Genomic DNA, 19,531 nt, shown 5'->3' with positions numbered 1-19,531 from the left:
CATTTCGTATTTATTATTTTTTCCTAAAAGCTAAGAAAATACTGTATTTGCATTCCTTAATTAAGATAACAACCATAAAAGAGGGCTTTTGACCAAAAAGGAAAGCATAAGCAACAATGTTAAATTTTGTTCCAAACCTTAGTGTCACCATAAAAATTAATAAAAAAGTTTGCAGAACTAAAAGTGAGAAAAAAGTTTATTTTGATTTTAGTATAGTTGATGTAGGCTACTTTTGTTTAGTTTTTATAGGATATAAGTTTTTTGTTTGATTGTACAATAATGCATTTTTGTAATATCATTAAAAATGCATATAGTTAACAATTTGTAATTAGGTGCAGGTATATTTTAATTTATACTGTTTTGTACTACTTGATTGTTAATTTTATACTACATGTTTCTAAATAAATTTAAGGGGCGACAATTTGTCTTTTTGTTTTTGATATTGTTCAGTTATTAAATTTTAAAAAAAAAACTGATTTAAAAGTGTCTCAATTTAGCAGTTTTTCTTGAAAGTCTTTAGCCATTAGCTATTAACAAAATCATTTTCTTACATATATATACAGCATATATATAGTAATTTTTATTGCTTATTAATTAAAATTATTTTTTTCAAAAATAAAAAAGTAGAAACATAACATAATGATACCTATTTAGCTTCTGAATTAGTGACAAACGAAACAAACCTGTATTATTACAGTGTATATTTTGAAAGTATATATTATATTTGAATCTATTTTTATTTTCTATTGATTGTACTGTACATCTTGATTTTCATTTAAAAATTAATTGAGTAACAGCGGAATATCTAATTCAGATATCACTACAAAAAATTAATACACTTTTCCCTGTCGTAGACGTTGCAGAATTGGTTAACTTACATTTAAAAAATAAAAAAGCAAACAAAAAAGTAGGAAAAATAAAGAACCAAAATATTCCTTTTACAAAAAATACTTGTATTATACTGATCAATCTATCTAATATTTAAATTTTCTTAATATTTTCTGTTTATCTGAATTCGGTTAAGACCGGGCTTAGATTTGATACCAGCAAGGCTGGCAGAGAGCACTTCCCGAAACTGTAGTGTTTTTATGTAAAATATTTATATATATAGTATAATATGAAAATAATTTAAGTTAAAATCTTTTGATAAGCAGTAAAAATTACCTATTTTTATTTGTAATTTTTATAGCTTTCAGCAATACCACTCAGATAGTGGGCATTTCTCCTAGAGTCTTTCCGCCAACTTAATTGAGAATATAATATTAAATACGAAAAACTCATGAAAAGTTAAATTAATTACGAAAAGTAAAATAATATCTATTATTACAAAATATATACAAAATATACACATAATATACACGACTTATTGCATCGAATGTTAAATGATAAATTGTTAACAAGAATGAGAATTTGCTAATTCCGAATCATTATATGAAGCTCGATATGACTCACGGGAGCGCTTAGAAACAACGATATAATGTCAATAATACGAATGCACCTGATATAGCTTCTCTCTCATCAATCTACAGTATTTACTGCCGAGTGGCTTCTCTTAATACTGATGTACCGGTACTGTACATTAGCGCAAAACTGATCGAATGTATCAATTTTTAAAAAAAATTTATTTATTAAATCGATAATACAGTAATTACTTATCATTCTGGAAAATAACTTGATATATATGTACCTGTACTATACATTTATTAATGTATATACGGGTACATTAATAACTAATTACTTTTCGTCGTATGTGAAGAAATTCACCTTTCATCTTTCGCAGTGAACACCAAATTTTGTCCCTACGTCTCTAATGATAATCTATGAATAAAAAGTTAACAAATTGTGAAATAAATGCCATTGTGCGCAGGTTATACTACGGCCAGAAAGATTATAATTCTAATCAAACTGGGATGAATCTGTTCTGTATACTGAATATCCTACCTTAATATAGATTTCTTTTTTTTTTTTTTAGAATCGCTCTTCATAGGGAGGACTGTATTCGAATCCTCTTGGAAAAACTTCTACTTACTATTAATGATGGGAAGATTAAATTGTTTCTAATATTTAGTATGTTTACTTATAATGATAAAACGCTTGAACCTTAAATAATTTTTTCGGCAACATTTTAATTTGTTTAAACCAGCTTTTTCGACCCCTTTTCATAAGTCTGCGTCAAGTTTAACAAGAAGATTCGAACTCTTTAAGCTGGTAATATCATCAATAATCTGAACAATTTTTCAAGATTTTGAAACAAACTCTCACTTTTACCCTAGATTTACCCTAAATATAAGATTACCCTAAACAGTACTCTGAGAGATTGAAATTACCCTAGAAACGGCAGCACTGTTGACGGCTTTAACACACTGCGGCAGTAGTTTTAGTATTATTTAATTTAAGAAGACAAATTTTCTTGTTAAACCTGATGCAGACATATGAAAAAAGTTGGAAAACTCTCTTACAGTTTTGGTCTCGGGGGACTTCGAAACTTCGAGAAATGCAAAAAAATCGGTTTTTTTCCCTGTACGTGGGGAACACGATATTGTTCACCTTGTTTGAAGCTTAGCCTAATAACTCCTGTGCTTTTCGTCGAAAATTTCTGGAATTTTGCAGGGAGGTTTGTTTATTAGGGGATCGATGATATTAAATTTTGGTGGTTAAAAGTTGAGGGGATGGGGAGATAAAGGGGATCGTGTGTATCTTCAGTAGGATCGGATTTAGTGATGTTTGTATTCGTTACTATCATTTATAATTTAATACAAAATACTCATCAGTCAAAAGACAAACAGCTTAATAGACTGGGTAAAAAACTAATAGAAATAATAACAGATCTTAAAATGTATATAATAAATGGACGCATCAAACCTGATATTGCTGCAGGATACACTTGTTTAACATATGCCGGAAAATCCACTATTGATTATACAATCTGCTCAGACTTGCTACTGTATTGCTGTCTGAACTTCACCACAACTGCTTTTCACATCTCCGATCACCTACCTACAATAGCAAAATTTTTACTATTTTCGCCTAAGAAATCAGACAACTTATCAATTAAAAGTCGAAGAATAAAGTACAAAACCTCAAGATATTCAACAGAAATTGAAAATCGATTTACTGACATCCCAATAATAACAGAAAACAATAGTGAAGAAATTTATAAATTAATGACAAGTATAATGAATGATTATATATACAATAATAATGAAAAAAGAAACTTTCATAATAGATTCCGACAAATCTGGTATGATTTTGATTGTCATAAAATGAAAATGGAAAAGCAATCTAAACTAAACATTTTCAAACTAAACTCTAATGATACTAACTTTGATAATTACAAGGAAGTCAAACAATCCTATAACAACTTACTCAAGACAAAAAAGAGAAACTACTTCAGGAAACTTGAATCAAACTTAGTAAAAAAAACAGTAAAGACAGTAAAGTATTCTGGTCTACAATAAGAAGATTCCGTTTTAAATCAAACCTAACTGAAAAATCACCAATCATAGACTTCGATACTTGGAAAAATTTCTATCAAAGATTCCCAAAAATTCATTCAAATTTACTACCAATAATAAACACCGATGCTTATAACGAATACTTATACTCCGATTTTACCACTGATGAACTGAATGAAGCAATACAGAAAACAAAAAGTAACCCAACCCCAGGAAATGATAATATTCCTACTAAATTTCTAAAAATGCTTCCAAATAAAGCCAGGTTAAAACTGATAAATCTCTTTAACACCATGTACAAAGCCACCTCTTACCCAAACTCTTGGAATACAATTATCCTTACCACGATCCATAAAAAAGGTGATCAGCTTTTCCCTAGTAATTACAGACCAATAGCAATACTATCAATTTTAAGAAAATGCTTCACCTCGATACTGGCAAAAAAATTTGGACTAAAGATAGATCTGGAAGCCAAATTTCAATATGCTTTTACTAAAAATAAAGGAACTGAATCAGCAATATTCGTATTACTAATGATAATACAACTTCATCTACTAAAAAAACATAGAAAAGTATATGCTGCTTTCATCGATATACAAAAAGCTTTTGATTCAATCTATATCCCACTACTAGTAAATAACTTAGAAGCCTGCGGTGCAAGTACTCGATACTCAACTACTATAAAAAAGCTCTTCTCAAATTGTAACATAAAGATCAAACAAGGCAAGACTCTTTCTTCCTCACTAACTCTTTCCCCTGTTCTTCTTCAAGGTGATCCCCTTTCGCCATATTTATTTAACTTCTATCCGCTCGGCATTGATCAACTATTCCATAATTCATCCGATGGCAGTGAAATAAACAACAGAATATTTCACTACATATTATTCGCAGATGATCTAGTAATACTAGCACCCCCAAAATTTCATTACAAAGAAAAAGTAACCAGCTAAATCTTTATTTTAAATCAATTCACTTAGTAATAAATCCGACTAAAACCATTATTATTATTTTTCACAATAATAGCAAAATATCTGAAAAAGAAATTAAAATATACCATGACAATACTACAAACAGTTAATGAAGTAAACTATCTAGGAGTCGTCTTTGGAACGTAACCTTCAAAGCTCAAATCTCAAGAATTGACGTCAAAGTAAAGCAGGCTTTCGACAGCCTTCTATTTCTAAGCTCAATCCTGAAAACCTCTACTTTAAATATTCACGCGAAACTATATAATTCTATAATTAACCCAATCATTTATTATGCAAGCCCTATCAGGAGTCTGGATTACTTATATAAACTCGAGACCTTTCATATCTATTTTCTACGTAAATTATTTCATTTAGAAAGAACAATTCCCGGTTATGCTCTCCGACATGAAACAATCGTATCTGGTCCTTTCCCCTGCTGTTAAAACGTATAATTAAATTTTACTACAGACTCAAATTCAAAAGTGACAATAATATAACTTGTCTACATCAAGAAATAGTCAAGCAGTGCAAAAACGTAAATTACAAGCAGTTATGGTAATACAAATTACGTAAAATTCTGAATTCATTTGGCGTATCAGAACTATTACTTAAAGATATCATTCAGGATTGGAAATAAGGTTATACTGTTCTATTAAACTCTGCCATATCTCAATGTATAAATAAAGATCGACTTGAATAAATAGCAAAAAATAATTAAAAATATAAAAAGTGTCTTAATATCATAACAGATGGAGACACTAAATGTTGCAACTTGTGAACATTTAGTGCAACTAGGATGAATCGGTCTAGGCATTCGTTTGATTCTTCTTTTCTTCGAAAAAAGTTCACGCAATTGTATATTTAGGAAAACCTGACTCGAGCGAATGAATTCAAAATTTGGTTAACTCGTGATGATGGCATTTGTTCGGCTCGCTGCATCGTTTAGTGTTAAAAAAATTTTTATGTTATTGATAACGAGCAATTATTTATCGTCACAATGCCGGGCATACGATATATGTAGATATATCCAACATATACGTATATATACTGTATATTTTATATAATGTACTTTAGGATATCTTTTTTTATAGTTTATGCCCCCTTTTTTGTAGTCTGCGGGCGCCGGTGTTAGAAATAGTTAGTTAATTAAGTGATGACTAGCAAGTGTTATGTTATAGGAAGTAGAACAATAAAAACATTTGTTAGGCACTGAATTTTTACAAATTTTTTTCTTCAATGCACCATGTCATAAACATTTCAGTATTTTCGAAATGTGACATTGGAGGAAAAGCACTTCCACCAAGTATATATGAGTTGTAACATTTTTTAAAATTTTCAGCTTTAAAAAATATAACCCTCTATAATACGAAAACTTACCAAAACGGAAAATTCCTACCGATTCTGTTGTGTTTCATTTTAGACAGGTTTGACTGAGTGTATATAAACACATACAGTTATAAGGTAATCCTGTATATAATGTTTAATAATGTTTTTAATGGTTTATAGATTCATAAATATAGGTATATATAGGTACCGTATATATTTAAATCTGTATAAAGCTTTCGTACACTTATACGGGTATGATCAAAGCTCCAGGCTCTAGGCAAGAGCAAAGGGCTTGGGGCGGCACATTTTCAAAGACAAAATTTCTCAAAAATAATTGCATAAAAAAATTAAATAAACTATAATTAAAATGAAAACAATTAACTTTAGGAAAATCACGCTTTGTACACTTTGTATTTAAAATAAATAAATCGCATTTTTCTAAGCTATTTTTTAAAAATACGAAGAGTGGCAAACAACTATTTGCTTGGAGCTGATCCCGAGTATGTTATATACAAAAATAATACATGACTATAAATAAACGAATTTTTAAACTACAACTATAAAAATGACAGGTACTACAGATAAATAAAGAAGAAATAAACACAAAACAGGAAGTGAGTAAAACAGAAATGGCAAATAGGCCTATATAAATTATACTGTGGTTAAATATATATCTGTATTGTAATATATTACAGTATAGGCCTATATTTATTTATGTAGGGGTGATTTAAAATTAGACCGAAAGAATATTCGAAAACAATCATTTATTATAAAAAAAGAAAAATTTGGAAACTGTATGCACTATAGCAGAGGTGGCCAACTTTTGTGCACGTAAGATCTACTTTTTATCGTAAAAATGTGTCACGATCGACTTGTTGTCATAGGCATAGTCTAAGTGGGGAGGGGGAAGTGTGAAATACATACTAAGTTTATACACTGTTTCAGTACGAAGTGCACTCACTGCCTTTGAGTCGAGTCATAACTGCATGCACACAGTCGCGTTCGGTTACAAATATAATACATTAAGTCAAGACATCGCTAGCGATCGACCAAAATTGGCTTGGCGATCGACCGGTCGATCGCGATCGACTTGTTGGCCACCCCTGCACTATAGTATAATACTTCCCGTTGTGCTATAAAGATCAATTATTTCAAAAGAAACACCACGAAAAAGAAAATAAGTATTGAAATGTTGTATAAATAAACACGATACATAAGATTTAAAAAATCACGTAAAGCATAAAATAGGCGAAAGAAAACATTTAAGTAAGTTATAAAATCAAAGGAAAATATTTGAATTGTTATCTGTTTAAATACATTTCATGGACAGAATGAAGGCTGATAGCTTTAATGTTAAAAGATTTTTATTATATATTCAATTTATTCTCTGAATTGAAGCATCTTTGAAAATAACTCTCCAGATTATAACTTGTTTCTGTTATAAGATACTTCTATAAAGTTATTCTATTTAACTTTTTATTGCAATTTAAATGTCATTTCTGCAAGTTAGTTCTTCGATTGTTCCCGTTTTATATCAATAATTCAAACTGAACATATTTCCTTCATTTACGTTCTCAGATTTAAGCTTTTTGTGCACATTCATACTATTTCACATTGTAACTTTGATAGCTTAAATTCACCAAATCTTAAGCTATGGAATTTAAATTTCATTAATTTTTGTAATAGCCTATATTCTATACTAAATAATGATTAAAAAATGACTAACTTTTCGAAAAATCATATTCATTTATTCTCTGGGTTCTCGTTTTAATATTGAATTAGATGGATGATGGCACGTGTCAAATTTTACATTGCTAAATTTGATCTTTATTTACTTTTGAATGTTTTTAAAGTTGTTTAAATATCACAGGATAATACGAATAAACTTACCGACAAATGTAAATATTTGCATTTACTAATTTCCTGTCTAAATCGGCACGTGGCAGTGTATACCGTTCCATCAGATAACATACCGATCGTTTCATATATATTTAAATCCCTAGATCTTTTGCTTACTATTTGTGCAAGAGATTCCATTTTAAGACAAAATAATATAAAAATTTAAGTTAAATACTGTATTTCGAACCTTTACATCTGCATAACTTGAAGATCAAACAAATTACCGTATATAATTAATTAGTATTAAAAAATTTTTTTTCTGAAATATTTACGAATTATTGATATTTATACACTTTAACGAGTAAAAAATCAGCTAAAATGTGATGTATTTTAAATATATTGCTAACAAAATAAATAAAAGTAATAATTTAAAGAAAAATTACACAAGTCACTTTTGATTGATGAATATGCATGTCTTGCTCGTCCTGTACATACGGTTATTTTGATTAATTTACACATTTGTAATGTCGTTATATTCTAATTTTACTTAATGACGCAAATATTTAAAAGTAAAATGTTTTTGAAAAAATTAAGATAATCTATATTCATTTCAATTCTGTTTAAAAAATCCAGCAATGAGTTCGTGACTTTCCAGGATGTTACATTTTATTTAAAAATAACTTTTATATTAAGCCTATTAATTATAATAAGAAGGCAAAATGCTTAATTTGGAGGGTATAGATGTGTTTTAAAAAATTATTATAAATGCTAATAACGATTAAAATTTTCATTAAGTTCGACCACACCCGAGATATGGCAAATGAATTTCTCTCTACCTCCCCACTCCTTCGTACTTTATTGAACCATCAAAATTTAATAGCATCAATGTCTATTATATACATGTTATCATGTGAAATTTCGTTATTTAATCATTACCCCATCCTGTAATATTAAACAACTTCGACGGCAACACAAACACACACGTGAAATATATTTTTTTTTTTTTTTTTTTTTTTTACTTTTTTGGGTTTAGGAGGTCTCAAAACGTGGAGATATGCAAAACACTCGAATAGTCAAGAGAGTAAAGACAGAGAAAAATGAGACAAATCCTAGACCAGTCATAAATCCTTCCTCGGAAGCACAAAAATATATAAATAAACAAATAAAAGCAGTTTTCAATTTTCACTTATTAAAGGAAATTTTCATTTATATTTATTCACTATAGTACTTATATATAAATGTATACACACAATATTTTTTCGGTGTATGTTTTTTATAATACACATATATAACATTTTTATATATATATACAGAATGTTCCAAAAGTCTGAGTACATGTAATGTAATGTCGCTAGATGATGGCCGGCTAAAATAAACAATGAGAGTATGTTATAATGAGTAGCGAATCTAATGGTGATCATAAAGTTGACCCCGAAGAGAATTTTCAAGTTTATTCAAAAAATATCTTTAAAACTGTTGCATCGGAGATGAAAAACGTCAGAAATAAAGTTGTAGGCCATACAATAAAATTAGTAAAAAATCTGCTGTTGCTAGGTACATAATCTTGAAAATAAAACGAAAAAAAATCCAGCAATGAGTTGCTTAACTTGCCCAGCAACATTTGCTGTCGCCGTACGTTATCATATGTTATTAAAAAACTTTTTATACTTTTAGCTATTATAAAATGGCAAAAAACTTAATTTTGAGAGAGGAAATGGATTTTATAAAAAAAATTGTAAATGCTAACAAGTAAAATCGTCACTAAGTCCAACCCTCCTGGAGATATGACACACGATCCCCTTTATCTCCTCATCCCCTCGACCTTTAATCACCAAAAATTTAATAACATCAATCTCCTTAATAAACACACCTCCTGCAAAATTTCAGGAATTTTCAAGTATATACAAATTGTAGCTCATTTTAAATTCCCGAGTTTCGAAGCTCTGTCTATGACACAACTATTTACATCACTTAACAAAGGTCTGTCTTGGTTTTTGAGTTATAAAGTGCATATCCGCTTGCTCCTGATCTGAGTACATGGTCAGAATGGAAGGTTAAGCCGTACATTTTTAAGACACCCTGCATATAATATATATAATTATTGGGCTGCAATTTGAAAAAAAATTGTAGACCTACAAATTCCCACTGTCGTCCGTCCGTTCGCCTGTCCTTCTGTCTTTCCTTAACCTCGAGAACAGAGTTAGATAAGAAAATCGAGACCAGATATAAATAGAAACCTTAGGGCAGGAGGCCCCGATTAACTATATAAGATCTTCGGATGTAAACCTGAAGTCACGTTATTTCAATTCAAAAATTTTCCCCCGAAAGATGTTAGATAGATGATTGGCACGACTCTATTGTTAAAAGACAAAAACTTAATGTACAGGGGCAAGTCACTACTAATTTGAGGTGGAGAGAATATATTTTAAATTAAATACATTAAAAATATGATTAAAAATTGCAGCCCGGCATCGTCATAATAAATAATTGCTGGTTATTAGTTAAAATATATTTCAAAACAGCACGTTTATGTTAACTTCAAAAGATGAACGAATTTACTGTGACGAGGAATTTTTGGTTCTTCTGACTTGCTTTATTATATGCAATTTTCACTCAAGTTGAGTTATTTTAAATTAATTCATATTATTCGTTAAATACGTAAATTTATAAAAATAAAATTCTTGTTTAAACAAGATATAATTTATTGCTATTTCCTGTTATACGGAAACAGTATTTCTTGCTCATTCGAACAAAATTATTTGTATTAATCAGCTGAACAAAATTAAATCTAGAGTAAACAAGAAATATTTCAATATTTGAACGTTTAATATTGTAAACAATCTAATATGAAAAAAAAACTATGATATTGGAATGAAGGCTTCCAGACAACGTATGTGACCTACATACTATAACTACCATTCGAACCTGCTTTTTTAGAACATTTTCTTTAATTTAATTGCCGATGGATTTCTCCACTATCCGACGTAATAAATTAGTGAATTTTTAATAAATTAATTTTAAAATACGATTATATTCCAATTGTATGTAAAAATTTTAACCTGCGCGACAAAATTTTAAAAATATAACAATCGTAGAGTGGTTCTTTATGTTAAAAAATAAACAAACCGATTCTTGGCGTAAACTATCGCAATTAAAAAGTCGTTACTAAACACTTAGGAGTGAACGGATCAATCATTCGGGAATACATTTCTCGGTAGCTTATTTAACCATTTGGTCGAATCTCTGGACGATACCGAGAGATTTACATTGACGTAAGGATTCTACATAAATAAGTCTCACAGAATTTCGTACTTTATTACGCGTCACAGATAAACCCATGCACAAAATTTTGATTTTTAGCCCAACCTGCGTAACACGAAACTTTTTGACTCGAAGCTCGAATCTTTTTTTCTCCCGACCGATTCGAGTTAACCAGGCCCCACTGTATTTAGCCTACAGGAGAATATTTTTCGAAGCTCAAAAGTATGAGATTTCGGTTCAATTAACGACGTCTAAAAATATATTACATATCTTCTACATATTTTAGATGTTAAGCTATTATAAATAATTATACAAAGGTAGAGAGACTAGAAAGAAATATAGGAAGACGAAGAGTGGACGATTCGAAAAAGATGGAGAGACTTCATTATATATAAATTGACTTCGTTATAAAAAGAAACTAAACCAAAAATCTTAAAATTTTATCAGTCATGTTTTTTATTGATAACCTAATTCGAATAATTCTGTATTTATTTGTTAGTTACAAAAATTGTTTTAAAATTACTTAAAAAAGGTGTTTATAAGACTAAATATAAAAAATTTTATTTATTATTATTATTATTTTAATTATAATTTTGTTTTTCAAACGATCTAAGAAGTATTCTCAGAAGTATTTCGATTTCTCATTCTCTACATCTGTAAGAAGACAAGATGTATAGCCTATCTAAGCACAGATTTAAGCCAAATTTCTGAAATTCAATTCGAAATCGTACCTGAATATGAGTTGCAGCTTAATGCCTTTATGGCCTCGGCCATATTGCATTGTACACCCTAAAAATCTATAATATAAATCAAACAATTTCTTATTAATAATAATTCAAATCACTTCAATTTCGAAGAGTATTTATTGTAACCTAAGTGTTGTTCTTCGTCTTCTTCTTATGTTATTTGAAACCGCCGTACTTATCAGTCTTCAAGAAAATTTCACTTGATTATAAATGATTAAATTGTGCTCAAAATAACTTTACAAAAGTGAATATACTTATTAAATAAGAAGTAATGATTAAGTTTTAAATACAAAAGAACCTCAGCTAATTATAAATGATAAAAATAGTGTATAATTATACTATTCTTATAATTTTTAATTAAGTAAACATACTATTTTTATAATTTATAACGCCTCTGTAAATGTACCGAGAACGAAAATACTGTAGTGCTTTAAACCTCAGCTGTACTGAGGGAGTGACTTTTTAAAACTATGCCGTATGGGCATTAAGACTGCTTTTTTCATGCCGGGTTCTACTGGACTCATAACAAAAGCGACATGTAAGGGGCAGATTGCCCATGAAAAATAATTCTGAGATGACTGCGAAACATTGCAGCAAAAGGAGAGAAACCGTTATATAAGAAAAATTTCTAAAATAATTTTTTTAAATGTTTTAATATTTAATTAAAACATTTAAAAAAATTGACGAACCATTCATACTAAAATTCTTACGACAATAACACATTTTGATTCTTAAAACTGTTGTACGTAAATTATTAACTATATAAATTTAATAGTCTAAACCAGGCTTTTTTCAAACCTTTTCCCTACTATCGCCCCCTTTTCGCTATTTTTCAAACCAATAACCTTTACTATATCCACTTTGAAAACATATTAAATTCAAAGGATAATTTTGTTTATTTAATGTGATCCTAAATACAATTTTGCTGCTAGATTTTTAATATTTGGATCTACAATTTAAGCAGACGAGGGAATATAAATCTGGAATAATTTTATTAGAATATACACTTGTGTATTTTTATTTAAGAATGTTTGCACTTACTAACTTACTAAAATAGACTTTTAAATAATATATACTCGTTTGTGACAATTTACCGCTCCTTAAGGGAACTTGCCTGGGTTGAGAATGCCTGGTCTGAATTAATGTAAAAATTGTTGATCTTCTATATGATTAAATTCATTAAGGTGTAAAAAACGAATTAAAACTACTATAATACTATATCTTATAAATCTTTTATATTCGTAATTTTTATCCGTTTTATCCGAGTTTTCGGTTATCCGACGTAGCATCGGTCCATATTACCTCGGATAGTTGAGTTTCTACTGTAAATATAAAATCAAAATAATATTTTATTAAGTGAGTAAACACTATGACTAAAACAGTAAAAGTAAAATAAAATATATATATATAACTATATTACGTAGATACTTTAAAGATATCTAACGAGTAAGATCATAAAGAATTAATTAACATGTGTCCTATTAAAATTAATGCAATATTTTTCATTAATAGGAATGTACAAGTACAATACATATATTTTTTTCACTACACTTCATAAATTGTTAAGTACGGTTTTCACTAAGTTTTATTTTTCTAAATTATATAGTTTACTTACTTTAGAGTAAATTTGATTGATTATCGTCGACGAGGCAAGGAAAAATGATATGATTTAGGAATACGTAAATCGCATAGAAAATAAGATACGAAAAAATTTTATAACTAAAAATTAGAAATATATAAATATTCATTACTATAAATTAGAGATCTCCAAACTTTTTGGCTGTTAACCCCTTCAACCATTCCTCGAACTTTTATCAATACCATCGTCTATTTTTTGTTAACACAGCACAAACAAATATGGTGAGGCAGTATTAATCTACCTGCGGTTTTTATACTTATAATATGAAAATTTACGACATGCTAAACTGTCATATACATAACCTATTGAGCTAATAATTTTTAATGAACCATTTTCAATCGACGTCCAACTAATTTTCGACCCACCAAAATGCCATATCGACTACTTTGAGGACATTGCTACATATAAAGCAGAGAGATTGATGTTTTTTTTTTTCGTAATTTTCTCATCATCGTAAACGTCGATTCAAATTAACCTTTATTTTGATATAACTTTAAACTTTTAAACATTACTTACGCAATATTCGTCCTCATCCTTCAACTTCCGGTCTATCCGCCATATCAGGCCTTTAGATCTTAGTGGTAAGCTCACAAAACAATTTACACGTACTGTACAATACCACTTTAAATAATTAGGTTATATTTAAAAAAAGGATGATATTTAACATATAAATTCAGGGAATTAACAATATATATCGGGCAAATAAATTTAATAAGAAATTTATTTTCGTTAGCCTATATTAAATATAAATTGTTGTATTCGTGTTAATTAGAATTATAAAAATGAAATAAAGGGTATTTATTTTCTTTCATCAAGTATTATAAAATAAATAGATTTTTAACATTGTTTTTATGTCTGACTAAAAAGTAAGAGAGTAAATAATAAAATAATAATAAATTTATTAGTCACATTAGGCCGTAGCCTGTTATTCATTATATTCACATTAATCATAACAATAATAATATCTTTTGGTATTATCAGTTCATCTTATTACATTAAATAGTTGAATCAGATCAAGTACTAATAACTTTAAAGAAGTTGATTACAAAAAGTTTTTGCATAATTGTATAGTTTGTAAATCATTACAGAATTTGCATCATGAAATAAACGATACATTTGATTTTCTTCTTTAAAGAAATTTAGTTAGTTTAAATTCTCTTTGCTTCATAGTTCGTGTCCCTTTTTACACTCACAAAACACGTGATATTTGGTAAATAAATCTTGGCATCTTGGGCAGGTTATTTTAAAAAATTCGTAAATTCTATTATTAACTATAATCATTTTGGTATTTAATCTAAGTTGTATAAAAAATTTCTTGATTGTAAACGGCATATTAGATAACATAATTATTATTAAAAGGGTAGTTCAACATAATATTATACCATTTAGATTCTTTTCTCCTATGCATTTCTTCAATATCTTGAGCTAAAGTAATTTCTAATGTATTTTGGATTAGTTGCTTCCTTATTAAATCGCTAATTTCTGAATTTTCTAACAATGGAGTTATAGAAACTCCGTATTCATTGACAATATTTCTCATTTGACTAATCCAGGAACATTTTTTGGGGATTTTGACAAGATTTTTTATACAGCATGTGTAACAATTTTGTTGGTAGATTACCATTGTCTCTGATCTTATAAAGTTAATAAATCTTTTTACAAAGAAGGGAGTTAATTTGAATCCATTGAGTTCAATTCTAAGAGCCTATCCAGCTATGTTATAGTTCCTTATTTCCGTGTGGAAATCCAACTAATTTCACTTGCACTGGGAAGTGGTCAGAAATATCATTATTTAAAACCTTAAATTTCTTGATCTTATTTAGAACGAATTCCGAACAAATAATATAATCAATTATGGATTTGCCAACATTAGACAGAAAGGTGTATTCTGCGGGGCAATCGTTAGAGTCTTCCATTCAATATGTATAAGCCATTTTCTTGTACAAATTCTAGTAATAATTTTCCCCCTAAGTTGATTTCTTTATCTTTAGACATTCTAATATTATCAATTATTCCATCATTATTTTTATTTTTTGTGTCCATTTTCCCACCTATTCGATTATTAGCGTCCCCACCTATTATCCACAGATCTGTAATATTAGTTCTCTGTATTATCATATTTTGGATTTCTAGTAAGAGAGTCTTTTTATCGGTGGTTGGTGGTAAGTATATAAGTATGAGTCCTTTTTTTTTTAACTCTTTTTCGCCCTGTGGGCACTAAGAGGGCCTCTTTTAGTAGGCCCATTATGGGTTCGGCCAGGCCCACAATGGGGAGACCGGGTGGTGAGGGACGGGGCCCGACATATCCGAACGGACCACCCCCCGAAAAATTCCTGGGGATTATTCGACCCGTTCGGATTCGATTCCGGGTCCCCCAGAGCGGTAGGCTGCCACCTTGACCGCTCGGCCATCCGGCCGTCAGTATGAGTTCTAAACGTGTTTCTCCCCAGAGTGTACATAAACGTTGACAAAGTAATTCAGCTAGAATGTAATTGTTGTCAACGTACCAAAACTTCAATTCACCTAAATTTTTTTAATTAACAGCAATAGGCCTCCAGAGGACGATCGAATTTATTATTTCTTTGACCTTTACTTTCTAATACTAAGAATGTTCGTTCCAAGTATGTTTTATCTTCTGTTTTTAGTTGTACCAACCAAGTTTCAGAAAGCCCAATAACTGCATTAGATTCCAAGTAATTGTAAAATATGTCCGTGTATAGTTTTCTATGGAGTCCTTGAATATTCCAAAAACCAATGAGAATTTTTGAATTATCGCTTTTAGTATTGTATCTAACTTCTAGTGGCATGTCTATAACTAAATTCGTCTGGTCTAATCTATGTCTTTTTTGATTATTATTTTCTATTATTTCTTGGTTTGTGATATCATCTGTTCTCCAAGAATTCATAGTAATATAAGATTTTGTTGCGTGCATATACGATAAACCATCTAACTGAGTCTTAAAAACTTCTTTAGTTGTATAACTTTTTCTAAGTTGAGATCATATGTGTAGAAGTCTCTTTATTAATATAGTAATCGTCTCTTATTATTATTTTGATGCCTTTGGCTTTTTCTTGTTGAGCTATTGAAATCAACTTTTTTCTCCTCAGCCTCAATATTATTTTTTTCCATTCTTTTAAATTAATTTTAGGTTTCTTAGACCAAAATTCTTTAAGTATTAAATTTCTATCATATTGAGGATAATACAGTTTTTACTATAGGCTTATATTCATTGTTAGTTAATTTAATTAAACTATCTATACGACTATTTGTTATGCCTAGTTCTATTATAATAAATTGCTCTATTTCATTTAGATATTCAGAAATTTTAAAAGGAAAATTTATAATTGCTGTTTTTGTTCATTTTTTTTCATTTATTAATTGATCTATTTCAAATTCTAACATAACTTTAGTGTGGGAATTATCCTTAGTTAGTGAGTCAGTTTCGTCTAATTTTTGTGCAATTTTTTTTGGATTCCTGTTGATAAGCTCTATTTTCTTCTTTCAGTATATTGACTTATGTTTTAATATTTTGTAGTTCGATATTTAATTGAGCGAATTTTTCTCGAATTAATTCATATATGGATTTCAACGAATATCTTTGTTCTTCTGCTGTTGAAATGTCTATTCCTCAGACAGTGTGAAAATAATCTTGTATTTTTGGAGATCTCACGTCGATTACTTCACCCCTATCATAATCTTGTTCTTCTGGATGAATTTCCTGACTGGGCACAATTCCAGATACATTTGTTTTATTTGTAGCTTTAGGATTAACATTGCGATGCCTCCCCCGCCCCTTCTTTTGCATATCTGTATGGCCACCATATTGAGGTGATGAAGACAACGGACCTGGATTAGTTTCTATCCCCGAAATAAACAATAGATATAATATCAATAGCAGGGATAGTCTATTTTTGTAGATCCATTTCAATTGAGATTGCATATTCACCTGAGAACAAACCACTATCACACAAAGTAGTATCGATATTCTCTTGAGATAAACGCGCCAACACCTTCGCCGGTCGAGACACACACCAAAGCGAGTAATAAATTATCATCTCGAATAAGAACAATTTTATTATTACAATAAAACCTTGCTAAGTTAGACACCTGTGATAAAGATACAGTGTGGATGTCCAGGTTTAGAGATGTGTATAATTTTTACTGTATTATTTTTTCATTTTTTAATTCTTTCTGCTATTTGGGAACTAGAAAGATTGTTTTTCTATACCCACGGTGGGCTACAATGGGGCAGTCAGATAGTGAGGGATGGCACCCAACAAATACGGGACGGAAATTCCCTGTGGAGTTGCTTGCTCGGATTCAATCCTGCGTCTCCCAGAACGGTAGGTTGACGCCTTAACTGCCAATTTTGTGATTTATAAAATAAAAATAAACAATTATATTTGTGTCTTTTTACAATTAATAACTGAAGGATACGTTGTAAAAATAAAAGTATAAATGAAATTATTATAGTTGTACCGAAACAACTTCAAGCTTGATTTGAATAAATATTTTCCAGAAGATGGAATTGAATTGATGAGATACACACAACACATAAACAGAAACCTGCCAAGGAGGTATTTCTTGGAAGAGCCTAGTTAGGTGTTTTAACATGTAAAGAAAACTCGTAAAGAGAAAATAATGTCGATTTGTAATATTGAAGTAAACCATTTTGCCATATTTATAACATAAAATAGACACATAAAAAGTAAGGTATAATGCTATATAATCAGTGAAATAAAAAGAAATATATTAAAATAAATCGAATAAAAATAAAATGTAGTTCTGCAATAACTTTTCATTGCCATAAACTAAATATGAAAATAATTCCTCTTCTATAGATTCATTTATTTAAAAATACATATTTCGTGTATTTTTAGCTAAATCAACAAATTTTCCTATTGGTCGCATTGTCCCGATAATCGGTATAATTATTAATAAAATAAACACAAGAATCAGGATTAATAATGATTTAGTCCTTATAAATATAGAGAAGGATTACATACAATTCAACATCGAAATACAATTCAAATCGAAATGAAACAATCAACAATTTTTGTGTTCTTGACCATCTTCGTGGTTCTTTTGGGTAAGTGTTCTTTCGCAGTTTTTAAAAATATCTATAAAAGTATTTAAATTTCATCACACCACAAAATTTATAATTTGTATATTAAGTATATTTAATGTAATTATCTGAATAATAGTAAGAACGATCTAAATGTTTACTTTTTTAGTTTTCCAAGAAGCTAATGGATCTAAACCTGTAAGTCTTCTTCCTTAAACATGTAAAAATTTATCTTTTTCAATTTATATATATATTAAAAAAAAAACTAATTAATAGAATAAATCAACAATTAGGGCCTATCTACAGAAAAATCTTCCTGGCGAAAATCTTATGCTATTATCACTTATTTAAAAGAACAAATTGATTATAAAAATATAAATTTATATAATAAAAAAAGCAGTTAAGCTAATAAATACATTTTAATAATGAAAATATATCAGTTAATTATCATGTTAATTAACTTAATATTTAGTTTTGTAAACCAAAAGCTTTTAAACTCTTATTTTATAATATTATTGTTAATTCTACATTAATCTTCTACAAATAAAAAATCAAACCTTTATAGTTTCCTTATAATCATTGTTTATTTTAAAATTTATAAATTATTTCATTACTTATTGATTACGTATTTGTCTTACAAAAGTTTCTGAACTTAAATATATTAAATTAGGTTGGTTACTTTCGGGGGGTGTAATTAACAGAATTTGTCATAAAACAAACGTTATTTTAATGTTAAATAGTAATTTATTTAATAAAGATTTCTACATTTAATTATTTTTAATTAGGAAAAAGCTAAAGCTTGTAAGTATAAAATTTGTTAAAATCTACAATAAAATGAAAGTTATTTTAAATATTATTGTTAATTCTCTATAACATCTTCTATGAATAAAAAATCAAACCCTTATACTTTCCTTATAATCAATGTTTATTTGAATATTTATAAATTATTTCATTACTTATTTATTTTACAAAAGTTTCTAAACTTAAATATATTACATTAGATTAGTTCACTTTGGGAAGGTGTAATTAACAGAATTTATCTTAAAATAAATGTTTTTTTAATGTTAAATAGTAATTTATTTAATAAAGATTTTTACATTTAATTATTTTTAATTAGAAAAAAGCTAAAACTGTAAGTATAAAATTTGTTAAAATTTACAATAAAATGAAAGTTATTTTGAAATATCATTGTTAATTCTTTATCAATCTTTTACGAATAAAATATCAAACC

General features: G+C 28.7%; 1 protein-coding gene and 1 long non-coding RNA gene across 2 annotated transcripts in view; one reads left to right on the top strand and one right to left on the bottom strand.

The window, feature by feature from the left end:
- Nucleotides 1–19,531, bottom strand: part of LOC136982671 (calcyphosin-like protein) — a 160,302-nt gene that overhangs the window by 7,266 nt on the left and 133,505 nt on the right. The gene's annotated exons all lie outside the window — the stretch shown is intronic.
- Nucleotides 18,191–18,547, top strand: LOC136982718 (uncharacterized). The gene is made up of 2 exons (XR_010881925.1): nt 18,191–18,324; nt 18,470–18,547. It is a non-coding gene; the product is annotated as an uncharacterized lncRNA (long non-coding RNA).

The sequence above is a fragment of the Centruroides vittatus genome, unplaced genomic scaffold (genome assembly GCF_030686945.1).
Source record: "Centruroides vittatus isolate TY-2023 unplaced genomic scaffold, ASM3068694v2 contig_862, whole genome shotgun sequence".
Classification (NCBI taxonomy): domain Eukaryota; kingdom Metazoa; phylum Arthropoda; class Arachnida; order Scorpiones; family Buthidae; genus Centruroides; species Centruroides vittatus.
The sequence above is the reverse complement of the archived record's forward strand: the minus strand, read 5'-3'. Positions and strand labels throughout refer to the sequence as shown.